The sequence below is a fragment of the Pogona vitticeps genome, chromosome 9 (genome assembly GCF_051106095.1).
Source record: "Pogona vitticeps strain Pit_001003342236 chromosome 9, PviZW2.1, whole genome shotgun sequence".
In the NCBI taxonomy this organism is placed as follows: Eukaryota; Metazoa; Chordata; class Lepidosauria; order Squamata; family Agamidae; genus Pogona; species Pogona vitticeps.
Window position 1 is genome coordinate 13,795,556 of NC_135791.1, and position 27,876 is coordinate 13,823,431.

At 40.8% G+C, this 27,876-nt stretch overlaps 1 long non-coding RNA gene across 1 annotated transcript in view; it reads right to left on the bottom strand.

Annotated features, from left to right (window-relative positions):
* Positions 1 to 27,541, bottom strand: part of LOC144584298 (uncharacterized) — a 195,153-nt gene extending 167,612 nt beyond the window's left edge. Inside the window, exon 1 of the long non-coding RNA XR_013538456.1 lies at positions 25,916 to 27,541. This is a non-coding gene — a long non-coding RNA (uncharacterized LOC144584298). The remainder of the gene's footprint in view (positions 1 to 25,915) is intronic.
* Positions 27,542 to 27,876: the final 335 nt, after the last annotated feature.

A 27,876-nucleotide genomic window follows, 5' to 3' on the forward strand; every position in this document is an offset into this window, starting at 1 on the left:
GGAATCCGGTGTTGTTTCACGAAGGCCATGTCAATGAAACAGCGGTCGGCCCTGGAATCAACCATGGCAACAGCCAGCGCCCATCCGGTAAGCAAAGTTTCACTGGCACAAGGAATGGACCCTGAATATTAACATAGGGTTCAGGGGACCCACCTAGGTGCCCCACATCTGGGGGTCCACTCAGACATGGAACAAATCTTTTGCTGGTGGTGGTATCACAGATCTGGGGGTTTGCTGCTTGACAAAGCAGCCAGAGGCGAAGTGTCCTACTCCCCCACAGTACAGGCAGATATTCTGTGGATGGCACCGTTGTGGCGTTCACCCTTATTATGTTAAATAAGTCATGCATTATTCATGTTTTATGTTGATATGGTTGAGAGGTGGGGCCACTAGATATGTTAAAAGGTGGATCCTGAGAGGAGAAGGGGGGAGAGTTGAGTCGGAGTTTGAAGGGAGAGAGAGAGAGAGAGAGGGATTTAGTTTGGGGAATCTGAGGAGTGATTAGTCTGAGGAGTGGATAGTAACCTGTAAGATAATATAGAAAATTATTATTGATGCTTGAAGAACCTAAAGAAGATAATTATGAATTATTATAGAAACATCTGTAATCAATAAACCTGTTTTATTCAAAAGACAGTGATGAATGGACCTTTGTCTTTCCCAAGTAAAGTCTGTTGATTTAGTGATCAACTGGTGGCAGCGTGTGAAAAGGTGGTGTTTTTTTTTGTTTGTTTGTTTGCCTTCATGTGCTCTGTGTTTGGAAGAGAAATGGGCCATGAGGGGCAAACATCACTGCCGTGTATTTTCCTCAGGGGTGAGGCGTGGCTAAACAGCCCCTAACTGCATGGGCTTGAAACCCTCTTGTCCAGTGCTAGTGGGCATCGGGAGTGGCTGCGAGGGACAGGAACCACCCTGTACTAGGCATTGGTTCTCTAGGTGACCATCGATGCAAGGGCACTGCGTGATTAGTTTTTGCAGTGTGTTGGCTGGGTCTACACATGGCAGCTCATCCAGGATATCATCAGCCAGCCCCTCCATATATGGGTCCATGAGAGCCACCTTGTTCCAGACCAAGTCTTGGGCCAGCAGTCTGAACTCAGTGGAATACTGGGAAACTGAACCCTTATCCTGTTTCAGGGCCCGAATCTTCCTATTGGCAGTAGCAGCTTGCAAGGGATTAGCGAAAGCTGCTGAAATATGGCCCAAAAAGCCCTGGTAATTGGTTAATGGGGTGACGGAGCAAGGAGTAAAGGAGTAGCCCATTTAGCTGCCTGTCCCTTGAGAAGGCTGACTACGAAGCATACCTTGGTTTTGTCCATGGGAAAGTCTCTGGCACGCAGCTCAATATACAGTTTACAATGTGCCAGGAATGCTAGAAACTCCTCCATCATTCCTCCAAACTTTTCTGGAGGAAGCACAGGGCACTTGATCTGGGCTGCAGCGTTGGCCTGACATTGCAGTTGTTGCTGCTGAAGCTGTGTCACCATTTGTGTAAGATACTGCACCTGAGTAAGCACAGCATTCAGCTGCCCAGAGCGTTCACTTGCCTCCCCCTCCATCTTGTGGAGAGAGTGTGTGGTGGAAGCAATCTGTCACATTTCTGGGGGATATAGCAGGCAAAAGTCCAGTAAGTCAATCCAAAGTCAGAAGCCCAGGAGATACAAAGATGCCAAATTGCCAAAACCAAAACACAAAGCGTAGTCAGAAGTCAGAGTTCAAAGCCGAGGGTCAAGAAAGCAAGGTCCGAGATAAGAAGGAGCGTGGATTCCAGCCAGATAATTTACTTGTTGCTTCCACAGGCTTCCAAGCCTCTGGGTACAGATTATATAGCAGCAACAGTCATCTAATTCCCAGAAAACACTCAATCCTGCTAAAACTCAGGCCTGATGTTCCTGTGGGAAGCATTCATGCGAGCCTCAGACCTTCGTGTTATGAGTCCCTGCTGAAGCTTGTCCCTCACTCTGGCTAGAGTGGAAGGAGAATCTGGCAGTGATTCAGCTGTCTGTGATTCTAATTGCCCAGCATTTTCCTCAGCTATAATTAACCCCTCAGATTCCAGATCTTCTTCAGCTCAACTCATGATGCTCAGTAACCATCTACTATTTTAAAAAAACATTTTATTAGTTTTTCACTCTATCTACATTTGATTTGTGGTTGTCAGACATCCTGTTACATGATTTGCTTACAATTATTTGTTTTTACATCTCAGTGTCTCCCCAGTTGTCCCCCCAAATTCCAGACACCTTTCAAACTTTCAAACCATTCATGTACGTATTTTAGTATATAATATTGGCTACTATCATAATATTACTTTCATAGTGTATAATATTCTCAAGATCTTCTAATAACATTCTTAATAAAAGTAGTTCCAGATCCATGCCCCAACCTTATATCTAGTTTAATTTACCTAAAAAGAAAACCCACCATATTACATCTTTACTCTGGTTAAAGCTCCCTTATTTCAATTTAATTCTCCTTTTTAATATAAAAGATATGCTCCTTTACAATTCCCGAAGTTAAATATATGCATGTATTTCAACATTAAGGGCCCCTTCCTATTTTTCCTTTTTCATCTTTCTAAGTAATTCCCTCTCTTATTTCTCTTTTTTCACTTTTTGTTTCTGTCTCTCTAAGCATTCTGCCATCTTTTGTGCCCTCTGAAACCATTTTGTGCATCTGATTTATCTCCGCTAGATCTTCATGCACTTGGTCTATCTTCAATAGATCTTCCAGGCTTTTTAAAATTAATTTTGCTGATTTTCTCCCCTTGTCTTCCCTTAATACTCTTCTCGGATCCAAGATGGAAGTTGTTTCTCTTAGGTTTTCCCCATTAATTTCCTCCAGCTCCTCTTTTGATTGGCATACATCATCTGGCACACTCTCATTTCCTTCTTCGTTATTCCCTGTCTCTTGTCGACTATAATTCTTCAGAAGTTCATTGAATAATTTTGCCTCTTGGTAGTGGGAACTCACTATTTCTAGTATTGTTCGAAGGGTAGATTTAGTTTCATCCCAAAATTGTCCTTGTGTGCCATTCTGTTCCAGCTGTCCAAGAGCTTAAGCCAAGATTCGAAGCCCCCAAGTCCCACAGTCCAGTTCAGTGATTGTATCTGTGTCCTAATTGATCCCTGGCAAATTGATGCCAGCTAAACAGATATTCCAAGTCTCTAGACTCAGTCCAAAGAGTCCACCTTGGCTAAATAAGCCTGAACCAAAATTTAAACCCCCAAATTACCAAGGTACAATGCAATGGTTGTATCCACAGCCTGATGGCCTAATTCCCACAGATTTACACCAGCTAGTCAAACACAAACACTTCCAGCTCCCGGGGCAGTTTCAGAGGATCTAATTTGGCCAAATAGGCCTGAACCAAGGTTCAAAACTCCCAAATATCACAGTCCAATTCAGTGTTTGTATCCATGTCCTGGTAGCCTAGTTCCTGCAATTCTGCATTGGCCAAAACTGGAATTCCAAGTCCCTGGATGTGGTTCCAAAAAGTTCACTTTGGCCCAATATTCTGATTCCCAAAGTACAGTTTAAAAAGATCCACTTTGGGGTTAATTTGTCTATGTTACAGCCAAGCATGAAAAAATTAAAAATAAATAACAGGTTTCCAAGCTTTAAAAGCAGTAGAGTGCTCAAGGTCACTATTCTGGACATTATGCCAAAAGACTTCAAATTGTCAATGTGATGATTTGTGTTTTCATGTGTATTAGAATGGGATATGTAGTCCTAAGATTGTCCCAATAGCATCCATCTTGATTTAAAGTCTGCTCTGTAGTAGGAAAGTTTTTCATGCTGTTTCAGAGAAGCTTCGCTCTCTGGTTATCTCGTTGCTAAGATGAGCAGAGAGCAGAGACTTTCGTAGTCAAAATAATTCTGCCACAAAGTATGATAACAACTGAAGCTCCATGAGAAAGTTAGGCGGGACAACAAGACCCAGGAGGGGGTGTTCCTTATGAAGAATTCTGGGAAGAAGAAGAAGGAAGTTGGTAAGGAGTTGGGAAAAGATGGAGTTGGACTGAGAAAGGTCAGACACGTGCTTTTTCCCATAATGGTTTGTAGCTTTGCTATGAACTATTTTTCCTACCATGGACTGATGGAAGTCAACTGGATTTCATCTAGCATCAGCCTATGAAGACCCAAGACATGTGAGATGGACTGTGTTATGCTTTTTATTAGTTAGCATAATTCTATTTCTTTATTTTTCTAGCTGGAGTGGGGGAGGGGAGTATTCCGTTTGTCTTGATATGAAAATGTACCTATTGAACTATTTTACCATCAACTGAAACTTTTCTAAAGCAATTCTTTTCAATAAAGCAGTAGTGATTTGATCTGCATGCATTGGTTCTTGTACAGACTAGCTGAATGTCTAATTGGCCATGTGTGTTTGCTACCAAAGATTTAGAGCCAGATTATTCTGAGTATAACTCATGGATTTGTCTGTGTGTGTTGCTTTCTTACTGAAGGAGATTGGCTTTTGAGGAAGAAGTTTAGACAAGACCTCGCTGAGACCTAAGTGGCTCTGCTCAGCAGTCAGAGGTTTGTCTGGATTTCGGACTCATCCCAGTCTCCGGCACCCCCATAAATCTCTTTGGAGATAAGGGGCTGCTTACATGGTGGCAGCGGTGAGATGAAACACGGGCTTTGATTTATTGTGCATCTCGATGCATGTGCTTTCACAGCTGGGAAATCCCAAGCCTTGGCAGAGGGGTTTCCTCCACGCTATTTACTTTGAAGGGCTATAAATTAGCTATATTGCATTTTTCTTTTCAGCTAAGGGTCTTAAAGAAAGACTTAGCTTTAAGCGAAGTCTGTAAGAACTAATGCTTTGGTTATGTAATTGGGCTGTTTAATGAGTGGACATTTTCATGCAAGTAAACGGTCGCCCTTCTGAAGCTCCAGGGTAGGGCTATTTTCTGCCAGAGTGTTTTATGGCTTTGCCCTCGCCCTACAGTTTCGGCTACAGGGGCAGGGAGAGGATTTTTCCTTTTGGGTCAACTTGGCGTCTGCGTTAGTTGCAGCTTGCATGGAGCAACACTTAGAAGGAGAAGAATTTTTGGAGTTGCCTGGAGAGCAGTTTGTGACTCAGAGAACAATTAAGATTAAGGGATTGCGAACAGGTGGAATTAAGTACAGTCTCACAGCTGAGGATATCCAGGACCTACTTGGATCTGATCCAGATCAGACTTGGTCTAAGTTGCAGCAGATGGATCAGGCAGAGGAAATGGCGGGTGCCAGCACTCCAGTAGGGAGGGGAGTGCCAGCCAGGGACATTTCTGATGGAACAGCAGGAGCGGCAGCAGCAGCAGCCGGTGCTGAGGGTCCTGATCCTAACAAGAGTCCATCACCAGTGGATAAGTTAACCCTTATGTTTGCTGATTTTGTTGCTTGTCACACTCAATCTATTCATAATCAGAACATTGCTGATCAGTTATTGAAGCAGTACAGAGAGAAAAAGGTGGAGCGTTTGGTTAATGAGCTGAAGGAAAAAGAGGAGTTTAAGAACTCAATAGCCAGTATTGATAGAAGCAATCTACCTTACTACCATGATGGCGATGATATCTTATCATTTTTATCTCTTTATGAACAAGCGTGTAGAGATCTTAGTATACCTGAGGCCTGGTACCTCAAGTTATTGCGTACTCAGTGTTCTGGGCAACTTGCCAACATTGTAGCCAAATTATCTGATGAGGACCCTGACTGGCCTATTTTTAAAGAGGTGGAAAAGAGAAAATTTGGTTTCACTTCGGAAATACTGAGGCAGAACTTTAGGAAACTGAAAAAGCAGCCTAATGAGTGTTATTCTGCACTAGCTGACAAAATAGAACATCTAGGTGATCAGTGGTTGAGCTCCTTGGGCGCCAGTACCTTTGAGGATTTAAGAACTGCATTGTACATGGAGCATTTTCTTAATTTAGTGCCTTCAGAAATAAGGAGTACTTTGTTGGAGAGAAACTACAAAGACTTGCAAACCCTTGCTTTAAAAACTGATGAAATTCTCTCCTTTAAAATGCATGAACCTGCTGTTAGGGCAAAGACTGCACCAGTAGTGCCTAAGAGACAGAGTCATCTTGATTTTAGAAAGTCTTTTTCTCAAGAGCCCAGGCAAAGTTCATTTGAGCAACGCAGGAGCCTAGCTCCTAGCCAGAGTAAAACACCTCTTAAATGTTTTGAATGTGGTGGCTCTCATCTGCGACGAGATTGCCCAAGGTTGAATGTGCCAGCTAGCCAAGTTAAGGAGCCAGCTAGAAAAACACCTGTCCCAGCTCCACGCAGATCTAAAGCAGGCACACCCAAGATGGCGTATGTAAGTTCTGTGCCAGCGGGAACTCAGCAAGTGCCAGCTGCCAGTAATGCAGTTTCTGTACCTCACCAGTCAAGCATTGTGCCTTCACAGAGTCAGGAAGGAGTTAACTTAACTGTAACCCCTTCGCAAGCCAGTGGAATGCAGGCAGCAGTAAACCAATATGTGCCTAGAGTTTTGGACTTACAAATGGCTGCAATTTCATCAGAAATTGTAAAAGAGACAACCTCAGGAGAGAAATTTTCCGTTATGGATCCTGATTGCATAGTACCAGCTACACAAAGGGACTGGGCAACCCGCACATTTTCTGAGGTGGTTTTTCTTCACACACCTGGAGGTGATATGGCTTTAAGTGCTTTTCGTGACTCGGGTGCCGACATTTCTTCGATAAGCAGACATTTTCTAGACCCCACCTTGATTCTGAACAATCTGAGATGTCCAATAAAAACTTATGGGTCTATAGAGACTGAGCAGAAGTTCAGTCCTTTGGCATATGTAAAAATTACCTACAAGTCCTGGTCAGATGCAAAACATATTTTAACTCATGAGGGAAAACCTGATTTTCTTCTTGGAAATGATCTTGCTTTTTTGGATCACATGCAGAGTCAAAATGTAGCTTCGATGTCGGTAGTCACCCGTTCTCAAAGTAGGGAGATGCATGGTCCTGAACTGGAGCAGGAATCCACTGAGGATAGCTCAGATGGAGACCTTACCCAACAGCAGCCTCTTGTGACCGAACCTGATAATGCAGCTAAAACTGAAACTACAATAGAGGAGGTGATACCAAAGGGATCAGAGGACTTTAGACAGAAGCAACTTAATGATCCCTCTCTAGCTTCTTTGAGGTCACAAGCAGACAACTATGCTGAACGTCCTGCGCATCAGCAAGTTAGTTTCCTGTGGGGAGAAAATGGACTTTTGTACAGAGAATATTTCCCCAAATCCAACTTGGATGCCCAACCTATTCAAAAGTTAGTCGTGCCTACTGAATATAGACTGAGAATACTAGAAATGGCTCATGACCATCCGAGTAGTGGGCACCAGGGAATACAAAAAACCCTAAAGAGGATTTCTCAACATTTTTACTGGCCTGGTATTTCAAAAACTGTAAAGGACTATGTCAGTTCTTGTGACTATTGCCAACGCACAGGCCATCAAACTGACAAGGTAAAGGCCGAAATGCAGATTATGGAGATTCCTGACCAAGTGTTCCAGTGTTTGCAAATGGATGTGCTAGGACCTTTTGTTCCTACTAAATCTAAGAAGAAATACATCATTTCTTTCATCTGTTCAGCCAGTAGGTGGATCGAAGCCTATGCTATTAGCAACCTTACAGCTACCACCATAGCTAGAATCATCGTAGACTTGTGCTCGCGTATTGGAGTACCATCCAAAATAATTTGTGATCAAGCAGGAGCGTTTACAAGTGAACTTATGCGCAAGATCTGCAAGATAAGTGGAATAGCCATCAGTTTTAGCACGGCCCATCATCCTCAATCTCATGGTATGGTGGAAAGAGGTCAACAAACTTTGCTTAGGATGATTAAAACTTTGACCCAAGAATATGGAAACATTTGGGATGAACTTTTGCCTTTTGCTTTGTTTGCTTACCGTAGCTCAGCTCATTCTTCACTAGGTGGCTTTTCTCCAAGTGAGGTGGTGTTTGGAAGAAATCTACAAGGACCATTGGACTTCCTGAAATCTGATTGGGAAGGTGTGGTTAAAAGTAGTACTGTGCCAGTTGCTGATTTTGTCAGAAAACTTCAAGAGAAACTCTTGGCTGTCCAGGAGTTGGCCAGAGACAATTTGTTGGACGCTCAAGCAAGTCAGAAGTTCTTCCACGACAAGAGATCCAGACACAGGGAATTTTCTGTGGGTGATTTGGTACTTGTTCTGAATCCACTCAGACCTTCTAAGTTAGAAGTGGTCTGGGAAGGTCCAGGTGAAATTGTACAAAAATTGGGAAATGTCAATTATCTTGTCAAAATGTTGGATTCTAATAAGAAACCTGTTCTTTACCATGTCAATAGATTGAAACTGTACAAAGATAGATCTGCAATGGTTTTTCAATGTCATGCTGAATATTTTCATGCTGCAAATGAACCTATTGATATGTTGTCTGAATTGCAGGATGCAGGTACATGGTCTGATAATCTTGTTTTAACAGGTACCGTTGATCAGAAAGAAAGGTTGTTTCAAATTTTAGAACAATACCAAGATGTGTTTTCAGATAAACCAGGTTACACCAAATTGATCAGTCATGTGATAACTACTGAGAACAATGCCCAGCCCATACGGTCTAGCCCATATAGAGCAATTGGTAATCATGCTATCCAGATTGAACAAGAGATACAAAAGATGTTATCTTTGGGGGTGATTGAACCGTCATTCTCCCCTTGGGCTTCTCCGGTGGTTCTGGTGCCAAAACGTAATGCTCTGGGTGAAATTCTCGAGGAAGTAAGATTTTGTGTTGATTACAGAAAGTTAAACAGTGTTACTGTTCCAGATCCATACCCATTGCCTAGAATGGATGATTTAATTGAACATCTTTCAAAGGCTAAGTTTATCAGCATTCTCGATCTAAAGGATGCTTATTGGCAGCTCGATTTGGCTGAAGATTCACGAGATAAGACCGCTTTCATCACGCATGTGGGAACTTTCCGTTTCCGCAGATTGCCATTTGGTTTGAAGAATGCTGGTGCTTCATTTCAAAGGATGATAGACAAACTTTTACAAGGTTTACCTTTTGCAAGTGCTTATCTTGATGATGTTGCCATTTTCAGTTCTGATTTTGATTCTCACATGTCTCACATTGAAACTGTTTTGTCCAGACTTCAGCAAGCAGGACTGACAGTCAAAGCCAGCAAATGTCAATGGATGCAAGGAAAAGTCATGTACTTAGGTCATTTGATTGGGCAAGGAGAAATTCAGACTCTGCAAGCCAAAGTACAATCTATTAATGATTGGCCTATTCCAAAAACTAAGAAACAGGTATGCTCGTTTTTGGGCCTAGTTGGCTACTACAGAAAATTTATTCCTGATTTCAGTCATTTGGCTTCACCTCAGACAGAGCTCACTAAGAAGAGACAGCCTGTCAAGGTAAAGTGGACACCAGAGTGTCAAGGTGCCTTTGATGCTTTAAAAGCTAAGATTATGGATGCACCTATACTGAAATCCCCTGATTTTGACAAACCATTCATTTTACAAACAGATGCCTCTGAATTAGGACTTGGAGCCGTTTTGTTACAGCAAGGAGAAGATGGGAACCTTTACCCTATCTCATACTTCTCTAGAAAACTCTTGGATAGAGAGAGAAATTACGCAGTACCTGAAAAAGAGGCTCTTTCTATATTTTGGTCTCTAAATTTACTTAGACCTTACTTATGGGGGCGTAAGTTTACACTCCAAACAGATCACAGAGCTTTAGTTTGGTTGCAGAAGATGAAATCTCACAACCAAAAATTGTTGAGATGGAGTCTAGCATTGCAAGATTTTGATTTTGAAGTTCAACACATTCCTGGAAAATTGAATGTTGTGGCAGATGGTCTTTCTAGAATGTACTGTGAAGATTCTTATGAACCTGAACGTTGAAACAATGTATTCAACAGTGTGCTATGTTTCAGTATTGTAATAGTTAATCTGTAGTTGAATTTTGAGATATAATTACTTTAAATTACTTTTTAGTTACTTTTGCTTGATTTCTTAAAATTAGATCAGATTAACTGCTCTGAATTTTAACGATAATCAGGGGGGCATGTGACGATTTGTGTTTTTATGTGTATTAGAATGGGATATGTAGTCCTAAGATTGTCCCAATAGCATCCATCTTGATTTAAAGTCTGCTCTGTAGTAGGAAAGTTTTTCATGCTGTTTCAGAGAAGCTTCGCTCTCTGGTTATCTCGTTGCTAAGATGAGCAGAGAGCAGAGACTTTCGTAGTCAAAATAATTCTGCCACAAAGTATGATAACAACTGAAGCTCCATGAGAAAGTTAGGCGGGACAACAAGACCCAGGAGGGGGTGTTCCTTATGAAGAATTCTGGGAAGAAGAAGAAGGAAGTTGGTAAGGAGTTGGGAAAAGATGGAGTTGGACTGAGAAAGGTCAGACACGTGCTTTTTCCCATAATGGTTTGTAGCTTTGCTATGAACTATTTTTCCTACCATGGACTGATGGAAGTCAACTGGATTTCATCTAGCATCAGCCTATGAAGACCCAAGACATGTGAGATGGACTGTGTTATGCTTTTTATTAGTTAGCATAATTCTATTTCTTTATTTTTCTAGCTGGAGTGGGGGAGGGGAGTATTCCGTTTGTCTTGATATGAAAATGTACCTATTGAACTATTTTACCATCAACTGAAACTTTTCTAAAGCAATTCTTTTCAATAAAGCAGTAGTGATTTGATCTGCATGCATTGGTTCTTGTACAGACTAGCTGAATGTCTAATTGGCCATGTGTGTTTGCTACCAAAGATTTAGAGCCAGATTATTCTGAGTATAACTCATGGATTTGTCTGTGTGTGTTGCTTTCTTACTAAAGGAGATTTTGAGGAAGAAGTTTAGACAAGACCTCGCTGAGACCTAAGTGGCTCTGCTCAGCAGTCAGAGGTTTGTCTGGATTTCGGACTCATCCCAGTCTCCGGCACCCCCATAAATCTCTTTGGAGATAAGGGGCTGCTTACAGTCAAAACATAAGATAACTCCAGAATTAACTAGTAATAACTTATGAGAAAATTTCTTAAGATTTTTTATGCCAAATTATAATATTCTTAAAGTATATTTAAAATGTATTTAAATTAGTAGTTAATGTCCCATTAATCTTTAAATTATTTTCTTTGCATCAACTATCTCTATCTCCAGATTTCCTGCCGCTCTATGATTGATGAGATTGATAGGAGATTTTTTTTTCTGTATATAGGAATTGTCTTCTCCAGGGGTAATCATAAGCAATTAATTGTAAAAATATATCTCACCCGATAATAACACTGATGTTGAATAGCTGATTGTTGCTTCTCTGATTGCCGGCTGCCAACAACTTGCAAGCAAGCTTCCTAGCTGCTTGTTTCTGCCCGTTGACTGATTAGGGAGTTTCCTGGATCAAACGGGGATGACCGCCCTCCCCCCCCCATGATCAACAGGCTTCCCCCCCAGTTCACCACCTCTTTGGGGTGGTTTAGACACCCTGGGGTGTCCCAAACAGGTCAGAATTCAGCCCAGGGGACAGAGCTCTGTCCTCCTGTTGCTGTCTTGTCGTGGCATTAAGATGGTCTCTCCCAGAAACCATCTACTATTACTGTGTGTGATTTTTTTTCAGGTAGATTGTTATGGACTACTGCTTTGACTTTTCGAACTACCGGTACTTGTGTTTTCCATTTTTATGTTTTCCATTTCTCAGACTTTTTTTAAAAAATGGTATACTTATTAATCTTTGTCTTAATATTGCCTTTTAATGATGCAAGATGCCTTTGTATACTCATTGTTCTTTGCTTTAAATATTGTCTTTTAATGATGTTAACCACCGTTATATAAGCATTGTCTTCAAATTTAAATATTGTCCTTCACTGTTGTAAGCTGCCTTGGATCTTTTTCAAGAAGAAAGGTGGGGTAAAAATATTTTAAATAAATAAATAAATAAATAAATAAATAAATAAATAAATAAATAAATAAATAAATAAATAAATAAATATTATTTCAGGAGCAATTGTGTATTAGGTTCCTTTGTTTATTTGAGCAATGTTTCATCAACATGGAGATTAGGAATGAAAATCCTGTCATAAACCTCTTGACTTGGCATTTGAGGCTGAGGAATGATTAAATTGTGTTGCTATCCCTTTGAGAGGCAATTTTGCAAAGTTCCTGATAGATATTAAACATGTGTGCAAATAATACTGTAACACAGAGATGAGCAACCTCTGAAGGTCTGAGGGTTTCACGTGCTCATTTCTGGACCTTGAGGGACTGTGCCTCTGTTCTATATCTCACCCTGCCCCCTAATATTTTTTTTTAAATTCTCTTTACTGCCCCCCTCATGCCAGCTAGTGGCCAATTTTAAAAATCAAAATTTGGTGTTGTGGGGGCAAGGATGCTTGACAAAATTGCCTGCTGCACAGCAAAGGAACAAGGGAGGTTGCTGTACAATTAAAAAATAGTAATTTTCAGTATGGGTTGCTAGGGGTATGGATTTTGCCCCCATGGGATGACATACTGTATAGTCCATGGACTTCATTTCACCCACCCCGCCTTAGTACATATAACACCAGTTCACTGCATGGATGTTTAAAGACTAGAAGCATCATGGCATGTCTTTTGTCTTTATTTGCTATAGATAGGTGTGTTTAGCTTCACAAAGGGAAAGTTTAGAGCAGAGAGAGGCTCTCCAAATTCTAGAGATTATGATGAGAGAGAAAAAAATAACGCTCCTTGTCTTATTTTTACCTGGAGGGGGAAAGTTTTGTTGAGCTTGAAAATTCCTCATCAAGACAGTCTAAGGCAACATGAGTAGAGAATTCCATAAGTATTTCTTTACATCCCTAGGGCCACCGGCAATACAAGGGTGATCATAAAACTTTCTCAAAAATCTCTAAACAATGTACATATATATACTAGGAACCTAGAGGCAACCATCAGTAACTGGGTAGCTCAGTGAGTTAGGCATCTGGCTCCAGAGCCAGAGGTTGGAAGTTCAATTTCCCATTGTGCCTCAGAAAGAAGCACCAGCCTGTGTAGCCTTGAACAAGTTGCACAATCCCAGGATGCCCCCCCCCAAAAGGGAATGGTAAGCTGCTTCTGAGTACTTGCTACCTGCAATAGCCTGAAAAGGGACTCCATACCAGAAGCCAGAATTGACTTGATAGCACATGATTTTTTTAATTAAATGCAATCCCTTTGGATATTTTTTGTGATGCTAGTGTTGTTTTAGATGGCTGTGATTTAGTTATTTGTTAATTTAATTCCTTGCTGTGTCTCCATGCAGAAATGTAGCCTTAGGCAAGCGGCACTGTCTCAGAGCACTCCCAGAAGAATGGAATGGTAAATGCCTTCTGAGTATTGCATATCTAGAAAAATCTGGAACCTGGAAAGAATGACTGGAAGTCTGAATTTATTTCACAGGATATAATTATGTAGTAGGTTTTTTTTATTTATACATTCAAATCAATCAAGCATGCAAGACCCATTGCAAATGCACAGAAAACAAATGAAACAGATTGGAAATGCACAGAGAACAGAGGGACAAGGTCGGAAATGCACAGAAAACAAAGGAAAAAGGAAGGGAAGCGTGCAGGACCCATCAGAAATGGGGGAAAAAAACCCAAAAGCAACCAAACTACCCAAGACTCATCAGAAATGGGGAGGGAAACCCAAGAAACAAACCTGAAGACCCATCACAGCACAGAAACATAACTCCCCCAGCCGAAAACCACCCTGCAAAAATACCCAGAACAAATTTTAAAAAGCGAAAAACAGCACCATACCTTATTAGGCAGCTTGAAGCCTCCCCGCAAACACACACACGCTTACTCCAAAGCAGAAGCCAGGCAGTCCCAAGCCTCCTTCTATCACACTCACTCTAACTGATCCAGGTTATAGAACTACAAGAACCCTTAGGCTTGCCGGACAAACTCAGTGCAGTACGAAATGGAAACTTTAAACCTCCTGTCTATCTGTCCAACTTAACACTCCCTAAAGTTTAGAAGAGCCTTCACTCTAGCGAGAGTCAATCTCCTGCCCTCTAAACATTTAGAAGGAAGATTTCAAGGTATCCCTTACACTGAATGCTTATGTCCCTGTACTGGGGAAGAGATTGAATCTGTTGGACATGTCTTGTTACCCTGCTCATTTCATCAAGACCTGCGAAGACCTTTTCTACTGTCCATTCTACAGATATTTCCTAGGAGAAATACAAATTTCTATATAACTTTGCTGCTTTCAGACAAAGCCCCAGACATTACTCTACAAGTGGCTAAATATTGTGCTGCTGTAATATCATCCCTTAGCCTCCTATCCTTGTGAGGCTACTGGTTGCCCTGGCCTGATTATGACAATGAACCTTCAATGATGCAATAATGGCTTTTGGCCTATGTTTAATATGTGCTTGCTTGCTATGTTATTAGATGGCTTAAAGGAAGATGTTAACATGGAAGTTAATGTTTTAATATGGATCACCTGTTTTTTGAGGTTATGGAAATTATATTTTAATTATAATATATTGCTGGTCTTTGACCGTAAATAAACAATTGATTGAATTGGGGGGTGGGGGAGACTTTCTACACAAACTTGAAATAACTAAATTATAAAAATGGGAGATTTCTAAATAGTTGGATCCATTCAAAGAACACACAAGGTGAATTTGAAAAAAAAATCTCCACAGGACAACTGGTTTCAGAGGAATTTTGAAGCTGGTCTGTCTATTGGCTGTTGGAGCAGAACCTTCTGCTTTCACTGTAAAATGCTATGCAGGTGTTGCAAACTGCCCAATGGGCAGCTTAAACTTATGTTATATCCTATCTTACAGAATTCAATCCTCTGTTTGAAAGGATGCTATATTTGAAGGGCCTTTAAGCTGCCCATCAAGAGGTCACATATGGAAAGTGAACAGGGCAGGCACCAAGGTTCCCTGGTCATGTTTGCTCATGAGGGTGAGAAATCTGTTGTTTCCATTTAATCACTAGGGAACATCTTTTAAACATTTGTATTTCTAGATATGCATCAGTTTCTGCAAATCTATGCATACCTACAGCACATATTGTGCAAATCTACAGGGTTTTTTTTTTTTTTTTTTTTTTTTTTTTTTTGCAATCCTTTTTGGTGATGCTCACATTGCTCAGGAAGGCATAGGAAATCAGATATCTGTTTGTGTATGCCAAACCAAAGGCTTCACCCAGAGACAAAGAACCTGTTATAGCACAAACGTTGTCCTTGATATTGTGAAAAGGAAAAGAAAGAGCTTACCTGACTGTGAAACAACCTTCCTCCAAATATACACGTACACAGGAGTAGCAGCTGTTGCTCAAACTACACAGCTTGTTCTATTTTGCATTAAGGAGTCTGTGCTATAAATACAGGTCTACTTATAATCTGAAGAGGTAGATGTGTGTGTTGCATGTATCCAGTCCTTGCAGCACACCTTTGAGTCCCATCTAACCAGTGCTTGAGGGAGGTGGTCTCAAAATCTCCTAGCCAGGAACTTTTTTTCCTGCTTTTTAAATTTTTTTATTATATTTGAGACATACATACATACATACAAAACAGAGAAAAACCTACAAAACAATCAAGAACACGTAAGACAGACAAAACATATAAGCGGGGAGGTATTTCCCATACCAACTTCTCCATTATATAAATTCTGACTACAACAGATCTTATGCCCTATTCCCATACTACATCATAGTACTGCATATCCGTGTGTATCTACACATGTTATATTTCATATCCCTATTTCAAATATCTAATTAATCTCTAACATCCTAAATTTATAATAAATGTTATGAATTTTCTCACCTGCATTTCCATCTATCCAATTCTCATCATAAACATTTCCCATTTCATCTTTAAGATTATTTATCTACCAATAAAATCCACACAAGTCCGGTTCATTCATCAAAGATCTCCATTCTTATAGACAAAAAGATATTATATATCCAATCTTGTCAACATAGTCACTATTGTAATTCACACATACTGTATTTGATATCTCAATATACGTGCCTCAAAAACAAAAGCACCCAATATTATTATTCATCATCAACATTTCTAAAGTACATAAATTACATATGCTTGTCTACTATTAAGATTCATACCTGCTAGCCAGGAACTTTTTGAAGTGGCTCATTTGGCTCCAGTTGGACTGCTTGCTATCCCACTCTTCCTCTAATGAGTTCAGATATTTACTCAAATCAATGTGACAAATTTACATTTGTAAAGTTTTTCAAATTAAAAAGATCACAACTGAGATTTAAAAAAAAACCAGATTAAAGCCTCTGAAGACTTCCCTCTTCTATGGAATCAATTACTGAATGCTAGGTCATAATTTTTGTAATTCCTGTGGATGAAGTAGGTTCTAGCAATTCAGTTTCAGCTAATGGGTACTGTAGTTGTACTGAATTAAGGCTGATATATTTCTCCCCACCCCCCATAAGCACTTCATCTTTGGCACCTTCATGACAAGCAACTACAACTTTGTCGTCTCCATTCTGGATATAGTTTTGTGTATCAATATCTTCTTCTTCTTCTTCTTCTTCTTCTTCTTCTTCTTCTTCTTCTTCTTCTTCTTCTTCTTCTTCTTCTTCTTCTTCTTCTTCTTCTTCTTATTATTATTATTATTATTATTATTATTATTATCTTACTACTGGTTGGACAAGAGTCATGGTGGTATAATGAAAGACTAGAACTCTGGATATCTGGATTCAAATCCCTGCTATGCTATGGGAACTCATTGGGGGAGTAAAGCCATTCCTTACATGCTTCAAATACCTTGAAAACTCACCTACCAAGGTTGCTATGAGTCAGAGATTGGATGCCATTATGGCTCTACCAAGTTTAGATGCAGCAATTTTAAAGAAGAATGTTGTGTTGCTTCAAAACCATTCCCCAGGGTTTTTCAGCCACTATGTTCCTGCACTGCCAACATATCTTTTCCTATTTATTTTAACTTGAATAATCAGCAGTAATATCTGTTTTGTTGTTGTTGTTGATTCTTATTATGATCTGAAGTATCCTAGCTTTTTGAATTTCACCTTCTGGATACAAGAAATTCTTTCCATTCTCAATAAATTTGCATTCCAGTTAATTTTTTAATGCTGTGTTAGTCTATGTTAAAAGTCCACAGTTTCATCTTGTATAGTAGAACCGAGAATGCATAGCAGTTTCAAAGCCAATTTTAAGGGTTTTTTCACTGTCAAAATTAAAGTTATGTAATTCTTCTATGTTGTAAGCCGCCCCGAGTAGACATGGTCTAGAGGGGTGGGTATAAATAAATAAATAAATAAATAAATAAATAAATAAATAAATAAATAAATAAATAAATAAATATAGTCATGATTTTAAGTTCTTGATGTTTAACTATAATTCTGCTTTTGTAGTTTTTTTTAAATTTAAACTTCACCAGCAGTTATTTCCACTCATTACTATTTTCTGCCAGTAGTGTAGTGTGGATTTCAGTTAGTCATGGTTAGGTTTGGTCCCCTGATTCCACTTGTCTATTCTAAATATGACAAAGTCTATATCCAACTAGATAGAAAGGTAGATAGATATTTTTCTTGAGTCAATATTTTTGAGTGATTTATCATAGATACAAAGCTGAAAACAGGGAACAAGTCTGGTAAATAGGAACAAATGGAGCACAGCCTTGTAAAGAAACTGCAAAAAAATGATCAGTCTGAAAAAAGCAGGTTGGATATGTTGTGGAGGACGTTCTCCGCTAGAAGATAGCAAAGAGATTAAGCTGGCTCAGAGATGAGTGACAGAGTGATCTGTCCTCCTTCTGCAGCAAAGTCACTCATCTGTATGGAATTCTTGGCCACCTATGAAGTCCAAGCAAGATGGTGAATATCGGGCTGAAGGAGAAGTTCTGCTATTTATATCTGACAAGAGCGTGGGAGGCCTAAGTGGCATCGCTGCTACAAAAGCCAAGAAGATTACACTTCACAACCCCTTCAGCTCTGCCTGAGGACGATGTCTCCTGGAGGCCGTGTCTCCCAAAGTGCTCCCATTCAGATGAGAGAGCTGTGATTTGTCCTTTCTTCTCGTCTGTAATGGGCTTTCAGTATCTGAGCATTCCGTTCGCTTGTCAGCAGCCAGTTTGATCCATTAGTTTCTGAACAGTCTCAAAGGATGAAAATAGCCACCCAGTTCCTAAGTGCTTATTATGGAACTTTAAAATGTCTGATTGAGCTGGAATTATTCCAAAGAACCGACCTCCTTCTTAAAAATAAATATATAAAACAGTGAGAGAGAGAGAGAGAGAGGAGGGGCGGGAATCTCCAACCATTATTTTTAATTGAATAAAGCATTTGCAAGGGGAAAATAAATGATCATTTTTAGACTGGGTAGTTTTCTACACAGCACAAGGGGTAAAGAATATGTTCTCCTGGAGCCAAGGAGATGACAGCAGGAAGTAGAAGATGGGAGAATCCAGACACTAGATTTCTTGGTACAAGGAGTGCTTTGTATATAGCAGGCAAAGTTTGCTGCCAGCACAGAATGCAGTTCACCTAATAATGCTGTATAGGGATGAATAGATCTGTCTCTTCATGCTTTCTGTAAATTTCTCCCATACGTCTAGCACATGTTCTTCCCATCTCATTTTCACTTCAGTCTGCAAAACTGGTTAAAGCCTGCACAACCCACCATCTTCCTATGCATTCTCATGTGTCTGAAAGTATGAGCTCAATTTTCTACACAAAATATGAATTATTGTATGCAGTGTATCTTTATATACAGTAAATTATTTGCAAAGGTGCATTTCAAAAGTTAAATCAGAAAGTCATTATGTACTAATTTGTATTTTCATTTAGGAGACTACAGCAGGGCAATGTTTATTAAAATACAAGCCAAGCTAATTTTTCCCTGCCGCTATTAATTTTTACATTGAATTTGAAAATCTTACTTTGGGAATCACACTTCCCAGAATCTCCCAGCAGAGGGAATTCTGGGGGATGCAGTCTGAAAAAAATAATTTTTTCAGGCTCTGCTTTCACATCAAAGCTTTGCTATTGAAGAATAAAGTAACATTACCACAGCTTTCACCATGCAAGGACTTTACTATACATTTGTACATAGCGCAAGGGATGAAACGTCATCTTTTTTTTGTCCCAGGGATGGGTTAGAATTTTATGTATTTCATTTTTTAAAAATCCACAGATATCTTCAGAAGTTGGATCTCTCTCTCTCTCTCTCTCTCTCTCTCTCTGTGTGTGTGTGTGTGTGTGTGTGTGTGTGTTTGTGTGTGTGTGTGTGTGTGTTTTAAAGAAAAGGAGTCAAAACGAATGGGGTTTTTTTAATGGATTGTTGCACTGAATGTGTTTTGGTGTTGCTGAAGTTTTTTGGTATTGTATTCATTGATCCTTTTAGTATTGTATAATAACTTAAATACTGTCTTTTAACTGCTATTAGCCATATTGGGTCCTTTTTAAGGAGAAGTGTGGGTTAAAAATCAATCAATCCAATTTACTCATGCTGTGGATAGACTGTTTTTCAGTATCAGTCCCTGAGCCACTGATGTTAGGCTCCCATTTCTTTTTCTCCCTGATAGGGCCCTCATTACAGTGGTGCCTCACTTAACGACGATAATCCGTTCCAGGAAAATCGCCGTTAAGTGAAAACATCATAAAGCGGGGGGAAAACCCCATTGAAACGTGTTGAAACCCCTTCAGTGTGTTCCAATGGGGTAAAAACTCACCGTCCAGTGAAGATCCTTCATACGTCGGCCATTTTCGCTGCCATTTTGAAACCGCCGATCAGCTGTTAGAAAAATGTCATTTTGCAAAGAATCGGTTCCTGAAGCAGGGAACCGATCATCGCAAAGTGAAATTCCCCCATTTAGACCATCGTTTTGCGATTGCAATTGCGATCACAAAAAGAACATCATTAAGCGGATTCGTCATAATGCGGGGCAATAGTAAAGCGAGGCACCACTGTAGTAGAATATCATTCGCTGGCTGGGATATCTCTCTGTGTTGGGAACAGGTGTATCTATCAAATTCGTCTGGTGCAGGTGATTGAAGATCCCACGTGCCTCTTTCCTAAGCCACCAAAAGGCATTTAAAGCAACTGCAGGAAGACATTCTTCTATGACACTTTGCCCATTACTCTCTCTTTAATTTGAAAATTTACTCCAAGAGCAAAATGAAACAAAAATGTCTGCTTTGGACAAACTGAGAGGTAGAAATGTCCCAAACATAGAGGATTGTGTTCAACATGGTTCTTACCTGCCACCAGGACACTTTTGAATTATGGGGATTCTAGCAGAGTTTTCAAGATGTGTGAGATGTTTAAGAAATAGTTCACCATTGTCACCATAACTCAACAGTGATTGAAACGCAGATGTCCAGAGTTCTAAATCTACATTGTGTCCACTCCACTCCACTGGCACTCGTGCCTCCCATATATGGGTTAAAGATGAGGTGCCTCTTAAAGAGGCTGATGACGACGAGAGGAATAAGAGGGAGAAAAAGCAGAAGTAAAAGCGCGACAGCCCTAATTAAACAACAATACACAGGGATTCTGACTTTTAAATGTGAAATATCAAAGCCCTAAGAGTGAATAGACAAATCTCTCAGTTTTGCTTTGTCCACAAAAATAAAACTCTTGCCTTTGTGAGAGGCAAGAGTTAGTGGCATTTTTAAAATCATACCATGGCAAAATAAATGACCCTTTTACATAGTGGCACTGGAGATCAAGGTCATCATCATCCACGCTATTGTATTCCCAATTACTGAGTGAGTTTGAAAGCTGGACAGTTAAGAAGGCTGACAGGGGAAAAATGATTCATTTGAAATATAGTGCTAGAGGAGAGATTTGCAGATACCCTGGATTATCAGAAAAACTCTATGCCATCACATTAATGTTTTTTACTCTGATATTGCAGGATACTTTTAGAAGATATTACATATGGTCAATTTATTTTGAGGCATTTGGATCAACTTGCCTAGTCAAGAACTTGCCAAGACATTTCTTCAGAGCCTCCTAGGAAAGAGAGCATCATACTGGTTTCTCCCCATAAACCATAGTTTCTAAGGGGTGACCTGGGATATTTGCTTTTCTCATGTCTGAAAATTATTCTTGCTCTGTTTCCTATTCTGTTCTGTTCATATCTTTCTATAAAAGCTAAGGAAAACCAAAACTGAGGAGGGGAGGGCAAAGAACGCACGTACTTCTAAGCCTAGAGAACAAAGGCTATCTCCAGCTGGACACATGGAGGCTGTCCCAGGCAATGGAGGTGGTGGGGGGTTTCTTTCCTTCTTTGCATGAGACTCATTGGGGGGCACTCCCCCTCCCTACATGCCTTGATTACAGAGTAGCCAGTTGAATCATTTTAATGAGCTCTGACTACTGCTGTGAGGCACCAGTAACTATGGCAACTTCCTTCCAAAGTGGTGCACTTGGTGTGTGTGTGTGTGTACGTGCATGCCTGCATATCTGTGTGTCACAGGGCTTGTGTTTGTGGAGGGGGAAGCTGATCAGAGGAGACATGGGTAAACGAGAGTCTTTTGGGAATTTTGGAGTCACTGCATCAGTTCTTTTGTGGACATTAACAGGAATAGGCAAAGTTTGGAAGGGGTGTTGAGTGTTTGCCAAAGCACAGGTGTCTGGAATGACCTATTCTGGGAGGTGTTGTTCCACCTAGCCTTGCACTGGACTCAGAAGCTGATCAGGAAATATCAGTCCATTGTTAGCATGCTATTGTTTCTGGAATTCCATCACTCTGTCTGAGCTTAGGTGAGCAAGTCTCCTTGGATGTACAAAGAGATTTTAAATCAATCATATATTCTTTGACAGTGTTACTAGGGCCAGCATCAGGAATCAAGTCCTAATGGCCTAGCCAAGTTTTCAAAAATAAGGTGAAAAAGGCAAAGGCAAGGCGGTATGCTACAGTGACTGCAGTCCCTCAGGTCACCCTGCAGCTAAAAAAAATGTATCGTGCAACTATTATGCCACAATAACCTCATTCACAGATGTTCCCCAGTGTTTCAGCAATTGGACTGCTCAGGAAAGGTCCTGGGCTTCATTCAAACATGAAGTTGCCAGTCTCCTTCGCCACCGATGCTGACTCAGTCTCTTCCCTGTTACTGATATTTCCAATTTCCCTGTCCTTGCTTTCAATCATATAACGTATATCTTTTAAAATTATTTTTAACAGCTCAGATCCCACATATAGAATCATAGAATAGTGGAGTTGGAAGGGACCTACAAGGCCATCAAGTCCAACCCCCTGCTCGATGTAGGAATGCAAGTCAAAGCATATCCGCCAGGTGATTGTCTAAGTTTCTCTTGAATGCCTCCAGTGTTGGAGCACTCACCACCTCTCGAGGTAACTGGTTCCACTGTCATACTGCTCTTACAGTTAGGAGTGTTTTTTCCTGATATTCAAATAAAAACTGGCTTCCTGTAACTTGAGCCCATTGTTGCATGTCCTGCACTCTGGGATGATCAAGAACAGATCCTGCCCCTCCTCTGCATGACAGCCTTTGAAGTAGCTGAAAAGTACTAGCATATCTCCCCTCAGTCTTCTTTTCTCAAGGCTAAACATACCCAATTCTTTAAGCCTTTCCTCATAAGGCTTGGTTTCCAGCCCCCTGATCATCCTTGTCACCCTTCTCTGAACTTGTTCCAATTTGTCAGCATCCTTCTTGAAGTGTGGTGTCCAGAACTGAACACAATACTCAAGGTGAGGCCTAACCAGTGCTGAATAGAGTGGAACTAGTACCTCACAGGATTTGGAAACTATATTTCTGTTAATGCAGCCTAAAATAGCTGCAGAGCTGTGGAGTTAACAATGTATTGCTGAAGTTGCTCTACCAGTGCTGGTCATAACTGATCCAGTCCTATCAGGCTACTAAACTCCTGGAATTCTATACTCCCTGCAGCATACCCCTTGCGTTTCGGGGGGGGGGGGCAATGCCAAACCTATCACTCTTTCAGTGTCATCCTGCCAATGTGCCAAACCTTGGGAGGTAGTGACTTGGGGTATTCACTGGCTCCCAGAGTGAATTCTCTCAATTGCTCGATCTGTTGACGGGATAGTACATCTCCTAAGCTATTGTCTAACCCTGGGATGTGTTTTGCTTGTACCATGATATTAAACTGCAAGGTGCGTAGGGTAAAGGCTTTTTTTCTTGTTCTAATTGTCAGTTTTAAATTGAGAAATCTGTGGTGGTGGGGCACTCTACTCCTTGAGCGCATGGGGCTCTTTTTTCCATCCCATGGTCACCACAGAGGTGCACAAGCAGCCCTGATTTGGTTAGTGTTTCTGTATTCAGCCACATAGGGTACACATCCTTAATAAAAACTATTTTTGATTTTATGTCTATCCATATAAATTAGCATATGAAATTTCAATCAAAGAAGTTCCCCCTTTTGTCCTCCATTTTGACAATATATCAGGGACTACCCAAGCCATTATAAAACAGCGAGTACCTCAAGAATGTCTCAAGACCTAGAGCTGCTACTGAGTGTGACATGTTTTACAAATTGCCTTGTACCAATGAAACCTGTAATATTGAAAGACTGGTTTTCTTTTCATTTTTAAAATAATGTTTTGATTTTTTTATTATTATTTTACAAAGAAGGGAAAAAAAAAACAATCCCACAAGGTGGATCATCCTCTTTCCTATTATAATTGTAAAACTCAATTTGAAAGATGGGGCAAACAGATTAGAATGCACAGTTTTCTCAGACTCTTTTGGTCACTGAACATTAAAGTCTTGTGAAACAGAACATTGCTTTATGACTTTCACCTCATCTAGATGCCGTGTACTATTGGGAATTTCTTCACTCATAACTTGGATATCTTACAATAGTTCCTAAACTTGGGTTCCCAGATGTTATTCAACCTCAACTTCTAGATGCCAAATAGGTCGGCTTTCTGGAAGCTATAGTACAATGACATGTGGAAGCACAAGTTTGGGAACTATGGATGTAGCTGTTTTAAAATCCTTCCATTAGTAATTTTACCAGATGATAAGCCCTGCTGTTGTGTTTCTTTTTAAAAATCTTTGCAATATACTTATTTTATCTTACTTTCATACATTACTTTCAGGGGGCAATATAAAAGGTGTACCATTAGGGACCATTTTTGGCTTACAGTGTGGTGGCGTAGCCACTGAGTTACGACAGGCTGAAATGCCAATGTGTTCTTAGTCTCTTATATGATCTACAATGCTATTCCGTCCCGAATAATTTTGTTCCATGAAGTTAATTCTGACCGGGGTTGTTGGCAAGTCTTGAGACCAGAGTCCCAAGTCAAAGTTTTAGGGTCCAAGTCTGAGAGTGAATCTTCGGTACCAAGTCCTGAGCCTCAAGCCTCGAGTCTGTGTCTCAAATCATTTGCCCAGCCCCCCCCCAAGACATGGATTTGGGATTGGGTCCCAAAGACTCTGGCATCCCACTGCCACCCCAACCCCTACTGCCATCAGCCTACCTGCTGCCACTGCTGCAGCCACTGCCATCTTCAAAGGCAGCAAGCCTGGCTTCCGTTTTCAGACCCAGGCTACTGCCTCCACCGACACGTATGCTAGTCAGTTGATAGGCTGGTGCATGCCCAGAGACATTGAGCCAGTTTTGGGACAAACGTTGCCCCACTGTCTCTGAGCATGCACATGAATGCACAGAGACAGCAATCCAACTTCCATTCCCAGAGCTGGACTGGTGCTTCCAACCCCACATGCACCAGCCAGCTGGTACATGTGTGAGCAAAGACAGCAGCGCAGCTCCAGGAATGGAATTTGGGCCTGCTGCCTTTGAAGATAGTAGCAGCAGGGATGACAGCAGCAGTTAGGCTGATGGCAGCATGGGCAGGTCCACAGAGACTTGACAAGGCAAGTCCATTGTCATTTAGTCATTTAGTCATTTAGTCATTTAGTCATTTAGTCGTGTCCGACTCTTCGTGACCACATGGACCAGAGCACGCCAGGCCCTCCTATCTTCCACTGCCTCCCGGAGTTGTGTCAAGTTCATGTTGGTTGCTTCACAGACACTGTCCAGCCATCTCATCCTCTGTCGTCCCCTTATCCTCTTGCCTTCACACTTTCCCAACATTAAGGTCTTTTCCAGGGAGTCCTCTCTTCTCATGAGATGGCCAAAGTACTGGAGCCTCAGCTTCAGGATCTGTCCATCCAGGGAGCACTCAGGCTTGATTTCCTTTAGAATGGATAGGTTTGTTCTCCTTGCAGTCCAGGGGACTCTCAAGAGTCTCCTCCAGCACCACAATTCAAAGGCATCAATTCTTCGGCGGTCAGCTTTCTTTATGGTTCAGCTCTCACTTCCATACATCGCTACTGGAAAAACCATAGCTTTGACTATGCAGACCTTTGTCGGCAATGTGATATATCTGCTTTTTAAGATGCTTTCTAGGTTTGTCATCGCTTTCCTCCCAAGAAGCTGACATCTTTTAATTTCGTAGCTGCTGCCACCATCTGCAGTGATCATGGAGACCAAGAAAGTAAAATCTGTCACTGCCTCCATATCTTCCTCTTCTGTTTCCCAGGAGGTGATGGGACCAGTGGCCATGATCTTAGTTTTTTTGATGTTGAGTTTCAGACCATTTTTTGCACTCTCCTCTTTCACCCTCATTACAAGGTTCTTTAGTTCCTCCTTACTTTCTGCCATCAGAGTGGTATCATCAGCATATCGGAGGTTGTTGATATTTCTTCCAGAAATCTTAATTCCGGTTTGGGATTACTCCAGCTTTCTAAGGCCCACTTGACTTTACTCTCCAGGATGTCTGGCTCTAGGTCAGCAACCATACTATCAGGGTTCTCCGGGATATCCAAATCTTTCTGGTATACTTCCTCTGTGTATTCTTACCACCTCTTCTTGATGTCTTCTGCTTCTGTTACGTCCCTACCATTTTTGTCCTTTATCATGTCCATCTTTGCACAAAATGTTCCTCTAACATCTTCAATTTTCCTGAACAGATCTCTGGTTTTTCCTTTTCTGTTATTTTCCTCTATTTCTTTGCATTGTTCATTTAAGAAGGCCCTCTTGTCTCTCCTTGCTATTCTTTGGAAGTCTACGTTCAATTTTCTGTAGTTTTCCCTATCTCTCTTGCATTTTGTTTCCCTTCTCTTCTCTGCTATTTCTAAGGCTTTGTTGGACAGCCACTTGGCTTTCTTGCATTTGCTTTTCTTTGGGATGGTTTTTGTTGCTGCCTCCTGTACAATGTTACGAGCCTCTATCCAAAGTTCTTCAGGCACTCTGTCCACTAAATCTAGTACCTTAAATCTGTTCTTCACTTCCACTGTGTATTCGTAAGGGCTTTGGTTTAGATTATATCTGAGTAGCCCAGTGGTTTTTCCTACTCTCTTCAGTTTAAGCTTGAATTTTGCTTTGAGAAGCTGATGATCAGAGCCACAATCAGCTCCAGGTCTTGTTTTGGCTGACTGTATTGAGCTTCTCCATCTTTGGATGCAGAGAATATAATCAATCTGATTTCAATATTGCCCATCTGGTGATTCCCATGTATAGAGTAGCTTCTTGTGTTGTTGGAAAAGAGTGTTTGTGATGACCAGCTTGTTCTCTTGACAAAACTGTATTAGCCTTTGCCCTGCTTCGTTTTGAACTCCAAGTCTAAACTTCCCTGTTGTTCCTTTTATCTCTTGACTCCCTACTTTAGCATTCCAGTCCCCTAGAATGAGAAGAACATCTTTCTTTGGTGTCAGTTCTAGAAAGTGTTGTAAATCTTCATAAAATTGGTCTATTTTAGTCTCCTCAGCAATGGTGGTTGGTGCATAAACTTGGATTATTATGATGTTGAAAGGTCTGCCTTGGATTCGTATTGACGTCATTCTATCATTTTTGAGATTATATCCCATTACAGCTTTTCCCACCCTTTTGTTGACTATGAGGGCTACTCCATTCCTTTTACAGGATTCTTGCCCACAATAGTAGATATGATAATCATCTGAGTTGAATTCACCCATTCCCATCCATTTTAGTTCACTGACGCCCAGGATGTCAGTGTTTATTCTTGCCATCTCCTGTTTGACCACATCCAGCTTCCCAAGGTTCATAGATCTTACATTCCAGGTTCCTATGCAGTGTTTTTCTTTGCAGCATTGGACTTTCCTTTCAACATGAGGGGCCCATCTTCCAGTGTCATATCTTTTAGCCTTTTGTTTCTGATCATGGGGCGTTCTTGTCAAAGATACTGGAGTGGCATTGCCATTTCCTACTCCAGGTGGATTGCATTTAGTCGGAATTCTCCACTATGATCTGTCTGTTTTGGGTGTCCCTGCACGGCATAGCCCATAGCTTCTCTGAGTTACTCAAGCCCCTTTGCCACAACAAGGCAGCAATCCATGAAGGGGCAAATGGGTCCAAGTTCCCCCAAAGTTATCAAGTTGAGCACACGCCAAGTTGCTGGTACAACTTAACTGTACTCAACTGCAACTCCTGACTTGTGAGTCCCCATCCCTGATTCTGACTTATGGCAACCCTTTCCAGGGTTTTCTAGGTAGGGAATACACAGAACTGGTTTACCATTCCCTTCTTCTGAAGGCACGCTGGGACTGTGCAGCTTGCCCATGACTATACAGGCTGGATCTTCTTCTGGAAGGCACAGTTAGGAATTGAACTTTCAACCTCTGACTCCACAACCAGATACCTAAACCAGCCAGCTATTCTTGTCCCTACCTAGTCAAAAAGAGGCATAATTGTTTCCTCCATCCAGAAAATTATTTTCAAGATTATGCAGTCATTGGGCAATTCTTTGTTATAGGTACTACTCTGACATACAAATACAGCTGAATTGTTAGGTTATATGCCTATACACACGTATCTGGAAGTAAAACCCAGTAAAAACTGCTTCTGAAGTTTTAGATGAGCAGAGCTTGAAAATTATAGCATCACTGATAAC